Consider the following 13,903-nt stretch of genomic DNA (forward strand, 5'->3'; position numbering starts at 1 on the left):
ATGGTGTAATTTTTGTTTTGATCTGACTCCTTTTTTAGGAACTATGGTTTTTTTTTATTTCTTAACATTGGACGTGATCGTCTCTTACTAGGTTGCTAGCTACCGCTGCAACCTGGATTTCAGTTACTATGGACTAAAGTTCGTTCTTTAGTGTAAGAAAGAAAAAAATATCCCGTTTGTGGAGAATAACGTGGTAAAAGTCAATTTTCTTGATTTTCAAGCCAATATATTTTCTTTGTTATTCAAGCCAAAGGGCGGTAAGTTTCCTTTATAGAGGATTCGGACAAGGCGGTTCTAATGGTGTACTTTTTGTTTTGATCTGACTCTTTTTTTAGGAGTTGGGGGGTTTTATATTTCTTGACATTGGAGGTGATCGTCTCTTACTAGGTTGCTAGCTACCGCTGCAACCCGGATCATTTTCTTAAATCATGGATCACAAGACATCTTAGTAGCAATCCTTACGCGTGCTCGAGCTTTATTGCGTTCGGTGGCATTTTTATCTCTTTTAAATAAACTTTTCTGATATTTCAGGATGTTAGCTTTATTTTTTGTGTAGTAAAGTTTTCTATTAGTAGAAATTTGGATTGTTCTATTTTGATATTGTTTTTGGTTATTCTTTCTTTTTTTCCACTCGCGTGAGACCATATTTTTTCAAGGTTTAAAATTATTAAGCACACAAAATCCCGTGTCGAGTATCTAAAACCTAGCATAAAACAAAACTAATTTTAAAATTTTCAGGTATTTATCTTGTTTGAATTACAAAATTAGTATTATTGGTTAGACACCATAAATATTTTTGCAGTTTACATAATAAGTTTAGTGATTCTGGACTGAAAACTAAAATAATTGCAATTATGAGACAATAATATGGAATGTACTTTACGAGTTACAAACCAAAAAAAGTTTGGTTCCAGGATACAATAATAAATTTGAACTGAGATGAAAAAAAAATTTCTTCCAGGAGACAAAAAGCAAAACTAATTTTAGAATTTTCATGTATTTTTGTTGTTTAAATTAAAAAATTACTATTACTGATTAGGCATCATAAATATTTTTGCAGTTTACATAATAATTTTAGCGATTAAGCCAAAAAAGAAAATTTTGGTTCCAGGAGTTTCGGTTACTATTGAGACAAGTAGCTATTATTACTATAGAGTTCATTACATGGACTGTTTTATTGCTTCAAAATTCAAATATCTTTGAAAAGACTGCAGTATGAAAATACATCAAAAATGCAATTTTTTTGACAAAATTGATTCTACTTTAAAAAGTATTTTATTTTTAAATACAAAAGTGACTAGATGTTGCAATTTCCTTTAAAATGAGCTATTATACAGCTCTCTATGATTTTCCAGTGCCCAGCTAGCTGAGCAGAAAGAAAAAGCGGAAAGAAAAAAATATCCCGTTTGTGGAGAATAACGTGGTAAAAGTCAATTTTCTTGATTTTCAAGCCAATATATTTTCTTTGTTATTCAAGCCAAAGGGCGGTAAGTTTCCTTTATAGAGGATTCGGACAAGGCGGTTCTAATGGTGTACTTTTTGTTTTGATCTGACTCTGTTTTTAGGAGTTGGGGGGTTTTATATTTCTTGACATTGGAGGTGATCGTCTCTTACTAGGTTGCTAGCTACCGCTGCAACCCGGATCTTTGAAATAATTTATTTTAGTTACTAAAGATTTTTAACCCAATTAATTTCCTTTAAAATGAGCCATTGAACAACTCTCTACGATGTTCCAGTGCCAAGCTATCTGTGGAAAAGAAAGAAAAAAAATATGCCGTTTGTGAAGAATAACATGGTTAATGTAGATTTTCTTGATTTTTAAGTCAATATATTTTCCTTGCTGTTCATGCCCATGGACAAAAGGTTTTCCTATACAGGGGTTTCGGACAAGGCGGTTCTAATGGTGTACTTTTTGTTTTGATCTGACTCCTTTTTTAGGAGCTATGGTTTTTTTCATTTCTTAACATTGGACGTGATCTTTTCTTAATAGGTTGCTAGCTACCGCTGCAACCCGGATAACCAAAAATAAAACTAATTTTAACATTTTAAGGTATTTTTCTAGCTTGAATTGAAATATTCAAACTATTGCTCGAATACCATGGATATTTTTGAAGTTTACACAAGCTGCAAAGAACTCATAAGAACAAAAGTAAAGATTATATTCAGAATGTACTAACGACATCGAATAACTTTGACGTCATTGATCAATATTGTATATAAAAAATTAAGTTTTTCGTAAAAAATTATTAAGTTTTAAAAACAAATTAAGTACAAATGGCACTATATCTAGAGATTTCCTTTAAAATGAGCCATTGAACAACTCTCTACGATGTTCCAGTGCCAAGCTATCTGTGGAAGAGAAAGAAGAAAGAAACAAATATGCCGTTTAGGCAAAATGTTGTAGTAACCGCCACTTTTCTTGATTTTCAAGCCAATATGTTTCCCTTGATGTTCAAGCCAAATAACCGAAAGTTTACTATACAGGGGTTTCGGACAAGGCGGTCCGAAACCCGGATCTACTATAAAAACCATGTAGACATAGTTATGTAAAATGAAGTAATTTTTTGGGATTTTACAAAAAATTCGATTTGTCGCCTGATGCTAGAATAATTCCTGAAAATTTAAAATCAAATAGTATTTTTTAACTGCAAACTGCAAAAATATTTATGGTGTCAGAGCAATAGTTTTAATTTTTCAATTTAAACCTGAGAAATACCTGAAAATTTTTAAATTAGTTTTGTTTTTTGTTAGGTTCTATTTACTCGACGCGTGGGTATTCTTATTTGAAATAAAGCAATTTAAAAAATGTCATTCCCTCTGATTTCTACTCCTATAAGCTATGCTCCTCCGGTGGCATTAGTGCCACCTGGACGAGATCCTACTCATATGGTGTGTCCACATTGTAATACTGAAATTGATACGTCTATTAGAGAAGAACCAAGTCTCCTTGCCTGGATAAGCGGAGGCATTCTTGCTCTCATTGGATGTGTGTTTGGCTGCTGTTTAATTCCATGTTGTATTCCATCTTGCATGAACGTTGTTCATTCTTGCCCAAACTGCAAAGCCCATTTGGGAATCTTCAAGTCACACTAGGGATATTTGCAGAGGTACAGCTAAGGAGCCCTTTTCTAAATTTATTTTGGTTGTGAAATAGCTTTCTGGATTTTCTATTTTGATCTGTAATAAAGAAGTATTAAAACGAGAAAGTCCCCTTAAATGTATTGTGTTTGTGGTTTATTTCAGCTATATTCTATGAAACTTGCATGAACTGAAACTTACTTAGTCCCCATTTATAATGAACCTTATTGATTCTTTGTGTTCATCAGAGAATTAGCCAGCTACAAAAGTTAAATAAATGTTCTTTTCTAGGTTTTGGCTATCTCCACAGCCATAATACCAATGAAGGTTGCGTAACCTCCATTTATAACTGACTATAAGGATCCTTTACATAATTCATTGATTCAATTACTTTTAGGGGTAGTTTTTTCTTTTTTCGAAAATATGGCAAATTTTCTCAGGATCGTAACTTTTGATGGGTAAGACTAAACTTGATGAAAATTTTTGCTTTATCATAATATAAATACTTTAGTCATAACTATAGTTAAGTTTCCTATGCAAGTTAGTATAAGCAAGAAATACTTCATCATTATAATGACGTCATATACACAATAGACCTCTTTTTCTTACCCCTGTTGCATCAATTACTATGAGATAGACTTCGTTCCTTACTGAAAATTAAGCACACAAAATCCCGTGTCGAGTATCTAAAACCTAGCATAAAACAAAACTAATTTTAAAATTTTCAGGTATTTATCTTGTTTGAATTACAAAATTAGTATTATTGGTTAGACACCATAAATATTTTTGCAGTTTAAATAATAAGTTTAGTGATTCTGGACTGAAAACTAAAATAATTGCAATTATGAGACAATAATATGGAGATATGTACTTTACGGGTTACAGGATACAATAATAAATTTGAACTGAGATGAAAAAAAAATTTCTTCCAGGAGACAAAAAGCAAAACTAATTTTAGAATTTTCATGTATTTTTGTTGTTTAAATTAAAAAATTACTATTACTGATTAGGCATCATAAATATTTTTGCAGTTTACATAATAATTTTAGCGATTAAGCCAAAAAAGAAAATTTTGGTTCCAGGAGTTTCGGTTACTATTGAGACAAGTAGCTATTATTACTATAGAGTTCATTACATGGACTGTTTTATTGCTTCAAAATTCAAATATCTTTGAAAAGACTGCAGTATGAAAATACATCAAAAATGCAATTTTTTTGACAAAATTGATTCTACTTTAAAAAGTATTTTATTTTTAAATACAAAAGTGACTAGATGTTGCAATTTCCTTTAAAATGAGCTATTATACAGCTCTCTATGATTTTCCAGTGCCCAGCTAGCTGAGCAGAAAGAAAAAGCGGAAAGAAAAAAATATCCCGTTTGTGGAGAATAACGTGGTAAAAGTCAATTTTCTTGATTTTCAAGCCAATATATTTTCTTTGTTATTCAAGCCAAAGGGAGGTAAGTTTCCTTTATAGAGGATTCGGACAAGGCGGTTCTAATGGTGTACTTTTTGTTTTGATCTGACTCTTTTTTTAGGTGTTGGGGGGTTTTATATTTCTTAACATTGGAGGTGATCGTCTCTTACTAGGTTGCTAGCTACCGCTGCAACCCGGATTATGTAATACTAACTACATCCAACGACTATGACGTCATTGGTCAATATTGTATATAAAAAATTAAGTTTTTCGTAAAAAATAATTAATTAAAAAAAAAACTAAGTGCAAAAGTTGCTAGATCTAAAGATTTCCTTTAAAATGAGCCATTGAACAACTCTCTACGATGTTCCAGTGCCAAGCCATCTGTGGAAAAGAAGAAAGAAAAATATATCCCGTTTAGGCAGAATGTTGTAGTAGCTGCCACTTTTCTTGATTTTCAAGCCAATATATTTCCCTTGCTGTTCAAGCCAAGGGACAGAAAGTTTCCTATACAGGGGTTTCTGACAAGGCGGTTCTAATGGTGTACTTTTTGTTTTGATCTGACTCCTTTTTTAGGAACTATGGGTTTTTATATTTCTTAACATTGGACGTGATCGTCTCTAACTAGGTTGCTAGCTACCTCTGCAATCCGGATGTGGGAAAATTTTTAACTCTATAATGTTCAAACATTTGAACCTTTTATAATTTATAATGATGTATAATATAAACACTGTAATCTTAACTATAGTGAAGTTGCGTATGCAAGTTAGTATAGGGAAGAGTTCGTTCTTTATTATAATTTTGTTTTGATCTGACTCTATTTTTAGGAGTTTTGTTATATTTCTTAGCATTGGACTGATTGTCTCTTACTAGGTTGCTAGCTACTGCTGCAACCCAAATTCACATATATATTTATTTATGAGAGGCAGCCTGGCCGAGTGGTCCAAGGCACTGGTGTTAGCCACCAGTCTCTTCGGAGGCGTGGGTTCAAATCTTACCGCTGGTATACGATTATGTTTGAAAGACTGCAGTGTGAAAAGACATCGAAAATGCAGTTTTTGGTGGAAAAATTTATTCTCTTTTAGAAATAATTTATTTTAGTTACAAAAGGTTTTTAACCCAATTAATTTCCTTTAACGTGGTTAAAGTCAATTTTCTTGATTTTCAAGCCAATATATTTCCCTTGCTGTTCAAGCCAAGGGACAGAAAGTTTCCTATACAGGGGTTTCGGACAAGGCTGTTCTAATCGTGTACTTTTTGTTTTGATCTGACTCCTTTTTAGGAACTATGGGTTATTATATTTCTTAACATTGGACGTGATCGTCTCTTACAAGGATAGATGCTAGCTACCGCTGCAACCCGGATTCCTTATTAAATTTTAAATGAGCCATTAAACAACTCTCTACGATGTTCCAGTGCCAAGCTATGCGTGGAATTACTAACCTATACTATAATTAAGTGGCGTATCAAATTTAATATAGGTAAGAGGTCGTTCTTTACCATAAAAAGACATCAAAAATGCAGTTTTTGGTGGAAAAATTTATTCACTTTTAGAAATAATTTATTTTAGTTACAAAAGGTTTTTAACCCAATTAGTTTCCTTTAAAATGAGCCATTGAACAACTCTCTACGATGTTCCAGTGCCAAGCTATCTCTGGATACAAAAGAAAAAAAGAAAAAACGAAAAAAATATCCCGTTTAGGCAGAATGTTGTAGTAGCTGCCACTTTTCTTGATATTCAAGCCAATATATTCCCCTTGGTGTTCAAGCCAAGGGACAGAAAGTTTCCTATACAGGGGTTTCGGACAAGGCGGTTCTAATGGTGTACTTTTTGTTTTGATCTGACTCCTCTGGTAGGAACTATGGGTTTTTATATTTCTTAACATTGGACGTGATCGTCTCTTACTAGGTTGCTAGCTACCGCTGCAACCCGGATAAGATATGAACCTCAAACGATCAAGTAGATAACTAAGTCTAATGTATGCAATCATTTTTTATTCCAATTATCCTCTTTTAATGTAATAATTGACAAACACCATTTATGATGAGCTATGTTGGTCCTTTATGTAAGAACCTCAAACGATCGAGTAGCTAACTAAGTCCAATGCATGCAATAACTTTTTATTCCAATGATCGTCTTTTAATGTAACATATCAGTTACTATGGGAGAGAGATCGTTCTTTACTGTAATCTATTTAGAGCGGAAGAAAGGCTACAAAGTTCTAGATACCGTTGAATTTTTTTGGGATAAAGCTGTGAAACACTTTGAGGAACTTCGTTTAGTCAAGGTTCTAGATACCGTTCTAGATACCGTTGATTTATTTTGGGATAAAGCTGTGAAACACTTTGAGGAACTTCGTTTAGACAAGGTCAGAAACGATAAACATGATAACGCTGGCTCGGAACATGAGAAAGGTATCGGAAGTGGGCAGGATGTTATCGCTGACAATGCTACTTTGATTGGTAAAAACAGTGGTGATTACACAATTCTGACAATTCAGTAGTAACAATTTTGAAAGTACATCACCTGCTACTGAAAATACTGTTAAGGATTAGGACAGAAGTGAGGCCAAACTGTCATAAAAAATATACGGTAAAAATGCTTATATACGGAATAAGAATTTATTTGCTTTCCTATAGGAATTATCAAAATTAAAGCTGACAATGCTACTCTGATTGGCAAAACAGCGGTGATGACACAAGTGTTAAGAATTCTGAAAGTATAAATTCCCCTCCAGATGAAAACCTTACCTAACGTTTAAACCCTGTATTCTCTGCCCATTATCATTCTCACATGTTTCTTAGTAAGTGCACTCAAGTGCTTAGTAAATCCAGTCCATATGGGGCAAGTTATAATGCAGAAAAAGCACAACTTCAGCTGTTGGCTTAGTTGTACCTGCAGCTGCTGGCTTAGCCTTATCTATAGCTGTTGGCTTATTTGTATCTGCAGGTGTTCGCTTAATTCTTCCTCTAGCTGTTGGCTGAGTTATACCTGTTAGCTTTATTGCACATGCATGTGATATCAGATCAATATATAAGTGTGTTGCATCATCGTGCGCATGCTTATTTAGAGTTTGTTCACAAATTTATTATTGGCTAGAGTTCGTTCTTTACTATACAAACAGGAAAAAGCCTACGGCTTTTTCTTCTTTGAAATAGTAAGAGACGAACCTACAACGATCAAGTAGCTAACTAAGTCCAATGTGTGCAATAATTTTTTTATTCCAATGATCGTCTTTTAATGTATATGCAACCCGGATTATATTAAAAATTTTCAGTTAGTATAGGCTTGAGCTCGTTCTTTATTGTAACTCTTTTAGAAATAATTTATTTTAGTTACTATAGATTTTTAACCCAATTAATTTCCTTTAAAATGAGCTATTGAACAACCCTCTAAGATGTTCCAGTGCCAAGCTATCTGTGGAAAAGAAAAAAGAAAAAAGAAAAAAGAAAAAAGAAAAAAATATCCCGTTTGGGGAGAATAACGTGGTTAAAGTCAATTTTCTTGATATTCAAGCCAATATATTTCCCTTGCTGTTCAAGCCAAGGTACAGAAAGTTTCCTAGAAAGGGGTTTCGGATAAGGTAGTTCTAATGGTCTACTTTTTGTTTTGATCTGACTCCTTTGTTAGGAACTATGGGTTTTTATATTTCTTAACATTGGACGTGATCGTCTCTTACTAGGTTGCTAGCTACCGCTGCAACCCGGATTGTCTTTAAACACGTTATTCTCCCCAAACGGGATATTTTTTTCTCTTTTCTTTGTATCCAGAGATAGCTTGGCACTGGAACATCGTAGAGAGTTTTTCAATGGCTCATTTTAAAGGAAATTAATTGGGTTAAAAACCTTTATTAACTAAAATAAATTATTTCTAAAAGAGAATAAATTTTTTACAGTAAAGAACGAACCTTAGCCCATAGTAGCAGAAATAAGAATATCTAGGTTGCAGCGGTAGCTAGCAACCTATTAATTACATAGTCCGGATTGCAGTGGTAGCTAGCAACCTCGTAAGAAACGCCAAATTAAAAGATGATCATTAGAAGAACAAACCATTGCTTATATTAGACTTAGCTGCCTGATTCTTTTAGGTTCGTCTCTTACTATTCCAAAGAAGAAAAAGCCGTAGGCTTTTTCCTGTTTGTAATAATACATTAAAAGATAATAGCTATATAGGGAGACACCCCGCTCTTAAGCATTATTTGATCTTTATTATACTATTGGCGAGAGATCGTTCTTTACTGTAAATCTGACTCTTTTTTAGGAGTTAGGGGTTTTTATATTTCTTAACATTGGACATGATCGTCTCTTACTAGGTTGCTAGCTATCGCTACAACCCGGATGTTCTTTCCTAGGTTTCAGCCATCTCTACAGCCATGATACCAATGCAAATTACATAATCCCTTTTTATGTTTCAGTTAACATGGGCTAGATGTCGTTGTTTAATATATCAAATATGAAATATGCAGTTTTTCATAGAAAAATTAATTTAATTTTAAAAATTATTTGTTTTAACTACAAAAAGTTTTTAACCCCAATAATTTCCTTTAAAATGAGCCATTGAACAACTCTTTACAATGATCCTGTGCCAAGCTATCTTTTGAAAAGAAAAAAAAGAAAAAAAGATGCTGTTTAGGCAGAATGCTGTAGTAGCTGCCACTTTTCTTGATTTTCAGGCAAATATATTTCCCTTGCTGTTCAACCCAAGGGAAAGAAAGTTTCCTATACAGGGGTTTCGGACTAGGCGGTTCTAATTGTGTACTTTTTGTTTTGATCTGACTCTTTTTTTAAGGAGTTATGGGTTTTATATTTCTTATCGTTCTTTACTGTAAAAAAATCAGAATACTGCTGCAATCTGGATAGCTTGCAGCTATCCCTGGAACCACCATATATATGTTACTATGGGCGAGAGATTGTTCTTTACTGTAAATGCTTCATGGACTTTTCTCAGATCTATTAGTGCAGTCCAAACATTCTTGTTGTAAGTAGGCTGACCATTGACAATGACTACAAAACTATCAATGTTAAGAAGTTTTTCAGGCTGAATATCTGCATTTGCTTGCACATCAACAGGTAGATATACATTTCTCCCCTTAAAACGTCAACAAGTTCTGTTCTAGGTCTCTTCAATGCAGTTACTTGCCCTAATCTGACGATCGTAAGACAAGGCATTACAAATCGAATCATTGCCATTTCAAAATTATTTAAACACTTTATACATTCCGGTGTACAGTCTATATGAAGGTTATTTAATACTGATCGGACATTCTCCTGACTTTTCAACATTTTCCCAGCACAGTAATCACAGACAAAGAATGAATCTATGACATCCTCTTTCCAACCTGTACATTGAATTAGTTGTTCTCTGTCATCTTTGGGTATGTCCTGTTGTAGGTGTTCTAAAATCGTGGCCATCATTACATCAAAACCTTTCTTATTTGAAAGGGATCTTAGACTCTTCAATTGGTATTTTGTCTTTATCTGCTCACAACTGTCACAATGCATTGTGGGGTATACATCCGTAATGTTAGCTACCTTATCAAGGCTCACACCAAATAATTTTATTATTGTATTTTCATCCACAGAAACTCTAATATTGCTATCACCGTAAATGAAGTCTTGACTATTATTACGACAGAGTCTACTTGACACTTCTTCTATGTAATGACTTAGTTCCTTGTACGAGCCCTCGACTTTTAGTAGATTAATATGTTGTATAATCTTACATTTTGATACTGCCTTATATACGCTATTAATGAAACAGTTCAAGACAGGAAAATGTGGAGCTAGTGCCCTTAGAGAACGCAAATAGCTCTGACATCCCTCATTTGGGCTACAGTATAACGAATGCCCATGCTTTCTTGTGTCCCTGTAATTGATTTCACAATAATCCAAGCCGCCAAGGTAGAAATTAACCACTTTGTCAGTTGAAAATTTTAATGCTATATTATTTTCAAGGATATCAAAAAGAATTTGACATAATTCAATATCCGTCGGATAGAGCTTGCAGATATCAGGGTGACATTGCCAAGTAACCTGCTGCCCAATTTTTGGTTTTGAATGTTTACTCAGATTGTTATAGGTGACTTCAGCCATCATAATTTCCTTGTCAGATCTAGATTCAGAGCATTCTTCAATAGTTGTCTCGTACTTTTCAGGACAGTTTGTTCTACTACACAGAGAATTTTTTGCCAAATATTCAGTAGAACTAAAAGAACTGTTTAAAACACAGTTAGAAATGCTTTTTTCTTGAGTCGGTGTTCCAGGAATTTGTTCTAAATCATTAGTCTTACAAACACATTTACTAATAACCCTAACAGGCTCGTTTTCGCCATAATTGAAAAACATTGCTTTTCCTTCGCTGTTGATAGGTATGCTTGTATATATGTTTTTATTGCTGCTACATAAACTGCAATTGCTCCTTCCAAAATTAATATACGAATTTTCAAAGAAGTACGCCTCTGTATATTCACTGTGTTGTCGAACATTTTCCATTGCATCTGTAAACTGTTCCGCAGTTGCCAATCCATACCTTGGAAGCTTTTCATTAAACTGACAACATTTCTTTTGGATATTACTATGAAGCTTTGCCAAGGAATTTCTAGCCGACTTTTCAACAGCATCCGCTCTTTCAAAGAGAATTTTAATCTGTAATTTTGAATACTTTTCGTGATCCTGGTAAAACATGCGTAAAATGTTTCTCAATTTACGAAGATCAGCCTGCATTTTTGCCATCTTCTTGTATTTCTGAATGTAATTTTTCCCTTTGTCCTTATGCGTTCTTCGGTACAACCTCGCAGAGAATTTAATTTTTTCATTATAGCTTTTGTCACCCCAGTATCTACCCATTATTCTGGTAGCAACTTTTTTCTTATGTTTGTTTCGGTAATCTTCATCATTATCATACCGTTCCCTGCTCTTTTGTCTAGCCTGCTCAATTCTTGCGTCTCTGTTATGTTCATCATTACCATACCGTTCCTTGATCTTTTGTTTGGCTGTCTCAATTTTTGCATGTCTATAATCTTCATCATTGTGATAACGTTCCCTGCTCTTTTGTCTAGCCTGCTCAATAGTAGCTTCTCTCTAAAGTTTATCATTGTGATAACGCTCCTTGATCTTTTGTTTAGCCTGCTCAATTCTTGCTTCTCTGTAATGTTCATCATTACCATACCGTTCCTTGATCTTTTGTTTGGCTGTCTCAATTTTTGCATGTCTATAATCTTCATCATTGTGATAACACATCTTGCTGTTTTCTTTTGCTCTCTCAATTATTACTTCTCGATACGCCTGGTCGGTTGAATACCTTTGTTTTGCTCTCTCAATTATTACTTCTCGATACACCTGGTCGGTTGAATACCTTTGCTTTTTTCTTTTCAAGTTACTGTCTCTGGTGTTTGTGTAGTACTCTTTCTTCAACTTGCGTATAGCCTGCTTTGATCTAACCATTATTCTAATCAAGAATGAGAGAATTTTCAGTTTTGACTTTCCTTATATACTAATTATGACGTCACTCTATTCACGTCATAGCTCTAATATAAAACTATGATGACGTTCATTATTTATCTAGTAGGGTTTCAGACAAGGTATTTCTAATGATGTACTTTTGTTTTGATCTGACTCTATTTTTAGGAGTTTTGGGTTTTTATATTTCTTAGCATTGGACTGATCGTCTCTTACTAGGTTGCTAGCTACTGCTGCAACCCAAATTCACATATATATTTATTTATGAGAGGCAACCTGGCCGAGTGGTCCAAGGCACTGGTGTTAGCCACCAGTCTCTTCAGAGGCGTGGGTTCAATTCTTACCGCTGGTATACGATTATATTTGAAAGACTGCAGTGTGAAAAGACATCAAAATGCAGTTTTTGGTAGAAAAATTTATTCTCTTTTAGAAATAATTTATTTTAGTTACTATAGATTTTTAACCCAATTAATTTACTTTAAAATGAGCTATTGAACAACCCTCTACGATGTTCCAGTGCCAAGCTATCTCTGGATACAAAAAAAGAAAAAAAAAGAAAAAAGAGAAAAATATCCCGTTTAGGCAGAATGTTGTAGTAGCTGCCACTTTTCTTGATTTTCAAGCCAATATATTTCCCTTGCTGTTCAAGCCAAGGGACAGAAATTTTACTATGCAGGGGTTTCGGACAAGGCGGTTCTAATGGTGTACTTTTTGTTTTGATCTGACTCTTTTTTTAAGAACTATGGGTTTTTATATTTCTTAACATTGGAGGTGATCGTCTCTTACTAGGTTGCTAGCTACCGCTGCAACCCGGATTGCTAGCTACCGCTGCAACCCGATTACAAACAGGAAAAAGCCTACGGCTTTTTCTTCTTTGGAGTAGTAAGAGACGAACCTCAAAGAATCAGGCAGCTAACTAAGTCCAATACAAGCAATTGTGTGTTCTTCTAATGATCATCTTTTAATTTGGCGTTTCTTACTAGGTTGCTAGCTACCACTTAAACCCGGGTTATGTAATAGGTTGCTAGCTACCGCTGCAACCTAGATATTCTTATTTCTGTTACTATGGGCTAAGGTTCGTTCTTTCATGTAACACTAGCAAAACATTTTTTAAGCCTGATGAAGATTAAACTAATGTGTCAAAAGTAAGGTTGCAAGTCGACGATTTTGTTTTGGCCTTATTATTATTGGTATGGTGAAATAATAATATGCATATGGCTCTTAAATCATACTTCTTTATGGTTCCCTATGGTCTAGTGGCTAGGGTAGTTAACATTCACTTAACAGGCTCGGGTTCGATTCCTGGTGTAGGAAAATTTTTAATTCTATAATCTTCGAACATTTGAACCTTTTATAATTTATAATGATGTATAATATAAATACTGTAATCTTAACTATAGTGAAGTTGCATTATAATCTTTTAAATAAACTTTTCCTATATTTCAGGATGTTAGCTTTATTTTTTGTGTAGTAAAGTTTTCTATTAGTAGAAATTTGGATTGCTCTATTTTGATAGTTTTTTTGGTTATTCTTTCTTTTTTTCCACTCGCGTGAGACCATATTTTTTCAAGGTTTAAAATTATTAAGTACACAATACACCGTGTCGAGTATCTAAAACCTAGCATAAAAAAAACTAATTTTTAAATTTTCATGTATTTATCTTGTTTGAATTACAAAATTAGTATTATTGGTTAGACACCATAAATATTTTTGCAGTTTACATAATAAGTTTAGTGATTCTGAACTGAAAACTAAAATAATTGCAATTATAAGGCAATAATATGGAGATACGTACTTTACGGGTTACAAACCAAAAAAAGTTTGGTTCCAGGATACAATAATAACTTTGAACTGAAATGAAAAAAAATTTCCTTCCAGGAGACAAAATGTAAAACTAATTATAAAATTTTCATGCATTTATTTTGTTTAAATTAAGAAATTACTATTACTGA

The sequence above is a fragment of the Artemia sp. Qi Xiang Cuo genome, chromosome 1 (assembly GCF_049724085.1).
Source record: "Artemia sp. Qi Xiang Cuo chromosome 1, ASM4972408v1, whole genome shotgun sequence".
NCBI classification, from domain to species: domain Eukaryota; kingdom Metazoa; phylum Arthropoda; class Branchiopoda; order Anostraca; family Artemiidae; genus Artemia; species Artemia sp. Qi Xiang Cuo.